The sequence below is a fragment of the Bos indicus genome, chromosome 15 (genome assembly GCF_029378745.1).
Source record: "Bos indicus isolate NIAB-ARS_2022 breed Sahiwal x Tharparkar chromosome 15, NIAB-ARS_B.indTharparkar_mat_pri_1.0, whole genome shotgun sequence".
NCBI classification, from domain to species: domain Eukaryota; kingdom Metazoa; phylum Chordata; class Mammalia; order Artiodactyla; family Bovidae; genus Bos; species Bos indicus.
Genome location: NC_091774.1, coordinates 50,143,811 through 50,154,611, shown reverse-complemented (window position 1 = coordinate 50,154,611; position 10,801 = coordinate 50,143,811). Strand labels below are relative to the sequence as shown.

At 35.2% G+C, this 10,801-nt stretch overlaps 1 long non-coding RNA gene and 1 pseudogene across 1 annotated transcript in view; both read left to right on the top strand.

The window, feature by feature from the left end:
• The window catches only part of LOC139187164 (uncharacterized), a 102,595-nt gene that overhangs the window by 87,764 nt on the left and 4,030 nt on the right, over positions 1-10,801 (top strand). Inside the window, exon 2 of the long non-coding RNA XR_011570781.1 lies at positions 9,640-9,769. This is a non-coding gene — a long non-coding RNA (uncharacterized lncRNA). The remainder of the gene's footprint in view (positions 1-9,639; positions 9,770-10,801) is intronic.
• Positions 2,524-3,770, top strand: LOC109568964 (olfactory receptor 51L1-like; annotated as a pseudogene).

Here is a 10,801-nt window from a genome sequence, read left to right as displayed (position 1 = left end):
GGGCTTTATCCCAGGGATGCAAGGATTCTTCAATATCCGCAAATCAATCAATGTAATACACCACATTAACAAATTGAAAATTAAAAACCATATGATTATCTCAATAGATGCAGAGAAAGCCTTTGACAAAATTCAACACCCATTTATGATAAAAACTCTCCATAAAGCAGGAATAGAAGGAACATACCTCAACATAATAAAAGCTATATATGACAAACCCACAGCAAACATTATCCTCAATGGTGAAAAATTGAAAGCATTTCCTCTAAAGTCAGGAACAAGACAAGGGTGCCCACTTTCACCATTACTATTCAACATAGTTTTGGCCACAGCAATCATAGCAGAAAAAGAAGTAAAAGGAATCCAAATTGGAAAAGAAGAAGTAAAACTCTCACTATTTGCAGATGACATGATCCTCTACATAGAAAACTCTAAAGACTCCACCAGAAAATTACTAGAACTAATCAATGACTATAGTAAAGTTGCAGGATATAAAATCAATACACAGAAATCCCTTGCTTTCCTATACACTAATAATGAGAAAATAGAAAGAGAAATTAAGGAAACAATTCCATTCACCATTGCAACAGAAAGAATAAAATACTTAGGAATATATCTACCTAAAGAAACTAAAGACCTATATATATAGAAAACTATAAAACACTGGTGAAAGAAATCAAAGAGGACACTAATAGATGGAGAAATATACCATGTTCATGGATTGGAAGAATCAATATAGTGAAAATGAGTATACTACCCAAAGCAATTTATAGATTCAATGCAATCCCTATCAAGCTACCAACAGTGTTCTTCACAGAGCTAGAACAAATAATTTCACAATTTGTATGGAAATACAAAAAACCTTGAATAGCCAAAGCGATCTTGAGAAAGAAGAATGAAACTGGAGGAATCAACCTACCTGACTTCAGGCTATACTACAAAGCCACTGTTATCAAGACAGTATGGTACTGGCACAAAGACAGAAATATAGATCAATGGAACAAAATAGAAAGCCCAGAGATAAATCCACGCACATATGGATACCTTATCTTTGACAAAGGAGGCTAGAATATACAATGGATTAAAGACAATCTCTTTAACAAGTGGTGCTGGGAAAACTGGTCAACCACTTGTAAAAGAATGAAACTAGACCACTTTCTAACACCATACACAAAAATAAACTCAAAATGGGTTAAAGATCTAAACATAAGACCAGAAACTATAAAACTTCTAGAGGAGAACATAGGCAAAACACTCTCCGACATACATCACAGCAGGATTCTCTATGACCCACCTCCCAGAATATCGAAAATAAAAGCAAAAATAAACCAATGGGACCTAATTAACCTTAAAAGCTTCTGCACATCAAAGGAAACTATCAGCAAGGTGAAAAGACAGCCTACAGAATGGGAGAAAATAATAGCAAATGAAGCAATTGACAAACAACTAATCTCAAAAATATACAAGCAACTCCTACAGCTCAACTCCAGAAAAATAAATGACCCAATCAAAAAATGGGCCAAAGAACTAAATAGACATTTCTCCAAAGAAGACATACAGATGGCTAACAAACACATGAAAAGATGCTCACCATCACTCATTATCAGAGAAATGCAAATCAAGACCACTATGAGGTACCATTTCACACCAGTCAGAATGGCTGCGATCCAAAAGTCTACAAATAATAAATGCTGGAGAGGGTGTGGAGAAAAGGGAACCCTCTTACACTGTTGGTGGGAATGCAAACTAGTACAGCCACTATGGAGAACAGTGTGGAGATTCCTTAAAAAACTGGAAATAGAACTGCCTTATGATCCAGCAATCCCACTGCTGGGCATACACACTGAGGAAACCAGAAGGGAAAGAGACACGTGTACCCCAATGTTCATCGCAGCACTGTTTCTAATAGCCAGGACATGGAAGCAACCTAGATGTCCATCAGCAGATGAATGGATAAGAAAGCAGTGGTACATATACACAATGGAGTATTACTCAGCCATTAAAAAGAATTCATTTGAATCAGTTCTAATGAGGTGGCTGAAACTGGAGCCTATTATACAGAGTGAAGTAAGCCAGAAGGAAAAACACCAATACAGTGTACTAACGCATATATATGGAATTTAGAAAGATGATAACAATAACCCGGTGTATGAGACAGCAAAAGAGACACTGATGTATGGAACAATCTTATGGACTCTGTGGGAGAGGGAGAGGGTGGGAAGATTTGGGAGAATGGCATTGAAACATGTAAAATATCATGTATGAAACGAGATGCCAGTCCAGGTTCAATGCACGATACTGGATGCTTGGGGCTAGTGCACTGGGATGACCCAGAGGGATGGTATGGGGAGGGAGGAGGGAGGAGGGTTCAGGATGGGGAACACATGTATACCTGTGGCGGATTCATTTTGATATTTGGCAAAACTAATACAATTATGTAAAGTTTAAAAATAAAATTAAAAAAAAAGAAAAGTATAAAATTAATAATGTAATCTACAATGGTTTTGTGTGTGCTGCTCTGCGGGCAGTGTCTTTAGAAGGAAATTGTGTATATTTAGACAGCTTGTTAATAGTTCTTCATGTGAGGAGAAGGGAAAGTCCTTATAGTTATAAAACTGAATGTTTTCCGTAATTGATGACAGTCAGCAGTGAAATGAATAAAAACAAAGCAAAACTGTGAGGGTGAATCTAGGAGAGATTATAGGACAGACTGAAGCTTTGTTTTGTTTTTGTGACACAGGTGCTGATCTTATCATTTGTTTCCCCTCTGGAGTGTGATTGTGAATCGGGATTGTGGTTTAACAGTAAGCCCTATGGAAACTGCAAACTCCAGCAATATCCTGTCGTCCACCTTCTTTCTCACAGATATCCCTGGATATGAGGAATTTCACCACTGGATTTCCATCCCATTCTGTCTCCTCTACCTTCTTGGAATCATGGGTAACTGTACTATCCTACATGTTGTCTGGACAGACCCCAGGCTCCATGAGCCCATGTACTACTTCTTGGCCATGCTTTCTATCACTGACATGGGCATGTCCTTGCCCACAATGATATCACTCTTCAGGGTGCTGTTGTCCATTTCCAGGGAGATCCAGTTCAGTACCTGTGTGGTCCAAATGTTTTCATTCACACTTTCTCCTTCACTGAATCATCTGTGCTCTTGGCCATGGCTCTTGACCTATATGTGGCCATCTGCCACCCACTAAGATATGCCACCATTCTCACTCCTACACTTATCACTAAAATTGGAATTGTAGCCCTGCTTAGAAGTGCCTTTGCCATGATTCCACTTCTATCCCGGCTAGCTTTCTTTCCCTTCTGCCACTCTCACGTCCTTTCTCATTCTTACTGTCTACATCAGGACATGATCTGCCTTGCTTGTACTGACACTAAGTTTAATGTTATTTATGGGTTAGTTCTGATCTTTGCTGTGGGGAATGGACTCTTTAGGTATTTTTGTGTCTTATGTTTTCATCCTTGACTCAGTATTAAAAATTTCATCTCAGGAGGGGAGATTTAAGGCCCTCAACACATGTGCATCCCACATCTGTGCTGTACTTATTCTTTATGTGCCTATGATTGGGCTCTCTATTGTCCATCGTTTTGCCAAACACTCATCCCCTCTCATCCACATCTTCATGGCTCATATCTACCTGCTAGTTCCACCTGTGCTCAACCCAGTCATCTATAGTGTGAAGACCAAGAAGATCCACCAAGGAATTCTCCACCTGCTTTTCCCCCTAAGAATCAGTTCTTCTGTGATGTAGACATGTCCTCAAGTCAATGATGGCATCAACCTTAAGTGTGAAAATATATAAGTGAATGTCTACACTCCATGTTGGCACCAGAGTTACCAATAAAAGATTACTTTATAAAGAGAAATAGAACTGACCGTTGATCTAAAGGAGAGAATTGATGTCCACTGGTATTATAAAGCCTGACTTGGCATGTGCTTCATAAATCTCCTTTAAGTATGAAATTGTTGGATGGAGTGAAGTTTTGGAAATCATTTCCATCTATTGTCTCTCATTTCTAATCCTAACTGTGATTCAAGGTTACCCATCCATGACATTTTCCCTGAGTATTCTAAATCTTTTTTTTTTTTTTTTTTTTTGCTTCTTGACATACTGTATTTGCCCACGATTATTATATTACCTTTCTCATAAGTGTTTATAAATCTGCTGAAGTTTCCTATATTAAAGATTGAAAAAATCATATGTTGATATAAGAGCTTATTAGAGCTCACAGCCTTTTATCTATCTTCATGGTGCATTAGTAGCATATTTTAAAATTTTATACACGTGTTAAGTCTTTTCTGAGGAAATTTAGTTTCACCAGGAATAGAAACAGTCAACCTTCATAGTCTGTTTGTTTTTACTTAATTTTCAGAAATGATTTTAATCTTTCAGAAAGTTGCAACTCAGAACCTTTTGAAATCCCTGAGATAATGTCTTGTGAAGTCAGGGTTTATAATCCATTGGATTAAATGTATCTAAGAATAATTTAGGATATAATATTCAAATGTGAAAATTCTAAGTCACTAAGGTATAACCACTTACATTTGTGATAGCAAGAAACAAAATATAAATCTTTTTATCCAGGACTCTTTTAGCATACAAACTATTTTCATATAACTCAAATGATCTACTTTCATGTATGCATAGAGTTGTATAAAAAACTTATACTTCTCATTGAAATTTCTTAATTCACATGTCTACACTTTTTCAAAGACAAATAAATTAAGCAGGAAAAAAAAGATTTAAGAATGCTTTATAACTTTCAGTATGTATATTGGTTTTAATAATAAGTAATATGTTTTCTCAGATCTTTATCTACTATAGGAACTGTGTCTCATGTAGCTTGCTACTTGTGAGAATGAACACTAGGTTGGTTAAATTATGCACTTAATAATTATTGAATGCATAATTGATTAATAAATGAATCAATCATTGGATGTAGAAGAACTAGTTCTCCAAGATTTTTAAAAAAGTCTTGGAGAGAAAGATTTCACCTGTCATGAGCCCACATTTCATATAACAAAAGAGGTATTATTAACTTAAAATTATATTTCAAATGTCAAGCATGTGACGGATGTCTTCACATGACATTTCTTTTGCCTAGTTTAAATTCAATTATGTCTGTTCCCATCCCTCCTTATCCTATTTCTTAATTCTATTTCTAATTACCCTTCTCCTTCAGCATATTCACTTTGACCAAAGGGATATCAAGTAAAAATAAAGCAAGATATATGAACATCAGACTCCGTTAATATTTCCTGAAGTAGATAAGAAAAATAAAATTAATAGAAATAAATTTTAGAAGAAAATGTGAACATTATCATCTGCTGTATGTCATATAAATAGCATTTAACTATAGCCATTCTATAAAACCTTCAAATTCAAAATATATTTTTAGTGTCTGCTTGCTGAACACACCTATTATAATGCTTCTGCTCCAAAAAATGAAAAAAAATTATCATTTTTTTGGCTAACAGAAATATATTTAAACTGTTGAATGTTAGACTTTTCATTTCACTCACAAAGAAAAATATACAAATGAATATCTAAATATGCAAGCCAACTTTTGACTTTATGTATTATTACCTCTAATGTTTCTTAATATGTACTATAAGTTACATTATATTCATAAAATATACTTTACTAAAAACATTCAGAAAACACATAGTCTCAAAATTAAGATAACTCTTCCAGTGAAATATAGTCAGTGAAGACATGAGTGATTGAATAAACAAATGAATGAATAGCATTTTTTATTATTCTATGATCGCAAGTTTGTATAATGAATTGAGAACAGAAATACTATCTTGTTTTTAATAATTTAATGAAAGCTGAAATCCCAGCAAATAGATAGTGCTATTGAAAGAGGAAGGCCTCTTGTTCTTCCCTAAATTCACAATAATATGATCTAAGCATCTATCTTATTTGTACATGGGTTTATAAATTGAGACACTCTTACTCATATTGTAATATATAGAATGTTCAGTCGCTAAGTTGTATCTGACTCTTTGTGACCCCATGGACTACAGCACACCAGGCCTTCCTGTTCCTCACCATCTCCAGGAGTTTGTGAAAGTTCATGTTCATTGAAAAGGTGAAAACATCCAACCATCTCACCCTTGCTGTCCTTTTCTCCTTCTGATTTCGATCATTCCTAGCATCAGGGTCTTTTCCAATGAGTTGGCTGTTAAATCAGGTGGCCAATGTATTGGAGCTTCAGCTTCAGCATCAGTCCTTCCAATGAGTTATTCAGGGTTGATTTCCCTTAGGATTGACTGATTTGATCTCCTTGCTGCCCAAGGGACTCTCAAGAATCTTCTCCAGCACTAAATTTGAAAAGATCAATTCTTCAGTGTTCAGTCTTCTTTAAGGTCCAACTCTTACATCCATACATGACTACTGGAAAAACCATGGCTTTGATTATATGGACCTTTGTTGGCAAAGTGATGTCTTTGCTTTTTATTGTTTGATAAAGTCATGAGTATTTATTTGCCTTCTAAAAGCATTCTCTGCCTACCTGAAGAATCTATAAGATATCTAGAAGGCCAAATAATAATTTATCATTGTGTTCCAATCCCCTATCATTAGGCAAAAATGCAATGATATTGTTTTCATTGTGTCAAATGTTAATATTTGGACTTTGCATTGATCATCTTTATGCTGCAGAAAGCCCTTTGTAGCAAAACATGATAGCAAAGCAAAAAATCAGAGCAGAGGATATCAGTATCCAGTTTACCATCTAAAAGTATTTAGCTTTTTTTTCTATATAAAATGTTGCTGCAAAATATTTCATTAGCATGCTTCATTAGCATTCATTTGCTATGAATGCTAATGCATAGCTAATGCAATGACTCATTAACATGAATGAGTCATTCACTCATTCAATTGAATAAATATTAAAACATAATTTCCTTAAAAAAAACCTATAACATGGATAAGTATGTGATTACACAGAATACCTAGAAACAGCCATATATATTTATAAAAAGAATTATAACAATATAAATATTTTCAAGACAGTCAAAATGCTTCAAGCATTTGACCATGTATATATTTCTATTATGCTCACAATGCACTTTTTTACTGTTTGATGCCAGAGAAATATTTTAGCTCCTGTATAAATCAAGAGATGAATGTTTTCTAGTGGAGATAAGGAGTTACTTTGCAGTAATTATGTTATGCGAGTTCACAGATGATAAAGTTTGTCCTAATACAATGGAATGCAGCTAGCAAGAATATTTAGTGTAGGAAGAGCTAAACTAGGACAATTGCATGTGCTAAATATAAACACACCACATGAATCCAGTGAACAGAATCCAGACCACTTGTCATACTTTCCTTTTCTTCAGAATTGCCCTGACACAATTTCATCCCCATTAAATCAGAATAAGGGATATAACTGTTTGGTCCAGGTTGAATAATCTGACCCAATATAGGGAAATTATGCATCTTATCCTACAGATATTGTAGCTAAGACCAGATAGTGTCACCAGATTCAATAAAGAGGTCATCCATTCCTGCTGGTGAGGTCTTATAGAAGGCTGACTTTAATCCTACCTGAGATATAGATATTCAAATTATCCTTGGCTCTCATGACATCCATGGAATGTTACCATGAAATATCCTGCTTTTTGTTTTCTTTATCTAACCAAAGGTAATTTCTATTGTTTGTCACCAAAAGAATCTTTAATACACTAAGGTATTGAAAGAGATAAGAAATTCATATTTTGTGGAAGCAAAAGGAAAGTTTTTTGATAGGAAAGGAAATGAAATATTTAAATTGTAGGTATATATACTGCATAAGGTATATTGGGGGTTTGTTACATAAAATCATTAGCATTTTTATTAATTAAGATACTTATCCATTCAATAAATGTTTATTAATTATGTGTATATTCTGGGCCCCGTGGATGTTATGGTAAGACTAGAATAAAAAAAAAAATGTGAATATATAGAGTTTACATTTTGTCCTATCCATAGAAAATTGAAGTGGAAGAGGCATTATTTGTTATCCAAAGGATATTTACATGTATGTAGCTACAGTGGCACGTTACCTAAATGTTCAGATAATTCTTGGTGGTACTTGAGCAGTACCTTGTTAGCTTCCTTTTTACCCAATATTAGGAAAATACCATTTAGAAATACAAATTTTTAAAGATTATTCATTGCATAGATGTTGCAGGAGTAAATCTGTCCAGATTTATTTAGACTTGATATTTAACCCTGTTTCTCAGTCCTGGACTCCCCTGTTCCTTGTTGCTTTATTACTCTTGGATCATTTAGGTTGGGCACAGAGTCCTAGCAGTCGCATCCTTATCTCTTTTGTCTTTACCCCATAAACAATGGGGTTCATGGTAGGCGGCACCAGTAAGTACAGATTTGCCAGGAGGATAAGGACATGCCTGGGTACATGGTGTCCAAAGCGATGGGTAAAGAAGGAAAAGAAGGCCAGAGTGTAGAATATCAGGATGACACATGTATGGGCTCCACAAGTTCCAAAGGCCTTTGTCCGGGCTTCCCTAGAAGGCAGTCGGAAGACTGTTCTCAAGATTAACCAGTAGGACAGGGAGATAAGGACAAAGTCCAGTCCTGTGGTGAGGAGAGCAGCAGTGAGCCCATAAATGCTATTAGGGACAATGCTATTGCAAGCCAATTTGGCAATGCCCATGTTCTCACAGTAAGTATGGTGAATGATGTTGCTCCGGCAGAAGTGCAGGCGGAGAATAAGTAGGATGCCAGGGGTGACCACAGCCACACTTCGAGCCACCAGAGCCAGGACCATTTTGCTCATGAGAGAGCCTGTAAGTAGGGTGCTATAATGGAGTGGTGCACAGATAGCCACATAGCGGTCAAAAGCCATGGCCAGTAGGACAGCAGATTCAGAGAGAAACAGAGCATGAACAAAAAACATCTGTGTGAGACAGGCAGGGAATGTTGATATGGAAGGGCCCTGCCAAAAGATAAGAAGCATTTTGGGCACCGTGACAGTACAAAGTAGAACATCATTGAGAGCTAGCATGGCCAAGAAGAGATACATGGGTTCATGGAGGCTTCTGTCCCAGATCACCATCGCCATAACCAGGCCATTGCCTGTTACAGCCAAAAGGTACATGAAGCTGAAAGGGATGGAAATCCAAATTTGGAAGTCTTCTAATCCTGGGACACCAGTCAGCAAGAAGGCAGTGAAGGGAGCGGATGTATAGTTTGATGTTGTTCTAAAGAAGTGGCCAAAATCTATTACGTGAAAAACAAGGAAAAGAGCCAGAGTAAATAACAGTAAAAAAGAGCACTTTTTCCTTCAACTAAGTCAAGTCTTAAGTACTAATTTTAGTACTGTAAACTAGAAGAACGTGGTCTAAGAAAAGTTACTGAATAACTGAATGATCATTGGCAAATTGCTCCCTTTTTATGGGAAATCTTTTTATCTCTGAAAAATTTGTGAATCAGAAATGTTGAGATAAAATTTTTATTTTTTGTAATGCCAGTGGTTATAACTATATGATTTATGCACATGTCTTTTGAATCTTTAAGAGTTCTATGTATATAGTGTTTCTCTCTAATTTGATAATAAATTTTTAAAACTGAAAAGGTAATTTTCCTCTCTCCTTTGTTTTGGTAGAAATGAAGATTGGAGAGAATTAATATTCCATTGTTCAGTGGACAGATTGACTGGGAGGAGATGGAACGGTGGTCTGACATAGAATTGGAGGCAGCATAAAAGGTTTAATTCTTGTTTCAGTCCTGAGGGGGTAAGATATTTTCTTTGGTCTATTTTTTTACAATAAAGAAAAAAAACCTTTACTCATCTGCCCCTCATCTAAACTCTTGAAGACAATGTTCAAATTAACATGACATTTAAACTGTTGTACAAAAATTATAATATTAAACATACCATAATTTAAGACTAATTCTCAGGGATCATGAAATAGAATCAATGAACACAAAATTCAGAATATTACAGAATGTTCTCATTCAGAACAAGAAAGTCCCTGAAAAATGTCAAGGCCCAATGTTATTCACTATCTATTACTGAAAACATTTTTGAAAGAACAGAGTGAATGCAATTTTTATATTCACTAACAAAATAATAAGATCAAATTTCAGCAACTTTTTCTCAATAGCAGCAATTCTTTTCAATATATCAAAAAATATAAAATATTTTCTGGAAAAAAAACCCTCAAATTAAAAACTATCCATGTTTCAAGCCCATTTAAAACATAAATTTAGTCAGTCATGTTTGCAGTCAAAATTAATATTTTTGGTAAAGGCAACATATATATAAATTCACAATATTTGACTGAAACTTAGCATGTTTCAAAGTTTTGAATAATAAATATTATTTCATCTAAAAAGAACAATACAAAATTTGGAATTCACAATCTTTACTTTTCATGTGAGATTGTCACACCGTCTAGCAAATGGAAAACTACTCTGCATTTCAAGATATCTAGCTGCACTCCCTTAAGTTAACTGAAGTCCTTTTCAAATTATCCCAATACTTACCAAAGAATTAAGGCACGTTACCAAATTATCAACACAAATTGATCCTTCTCTCTCTCTCTTTCACCCCTTTCATGAAATTCCAGTAGGAAGAAAAAAACAAAATTCCTTATCAAGAAGCAAACCCATAGAATAAGTAAAAGTACTTTTACTGAAAACTCTGAGAGGTTTTTGAATGTCTGTTCATTAAAAATATGGAGGTATAGCCACAATATTATTAATGTTGCTAAACTGAAGTCTTGTTTCATGTATCTGAATGTCCCCAAGTATGGCCTGACTTT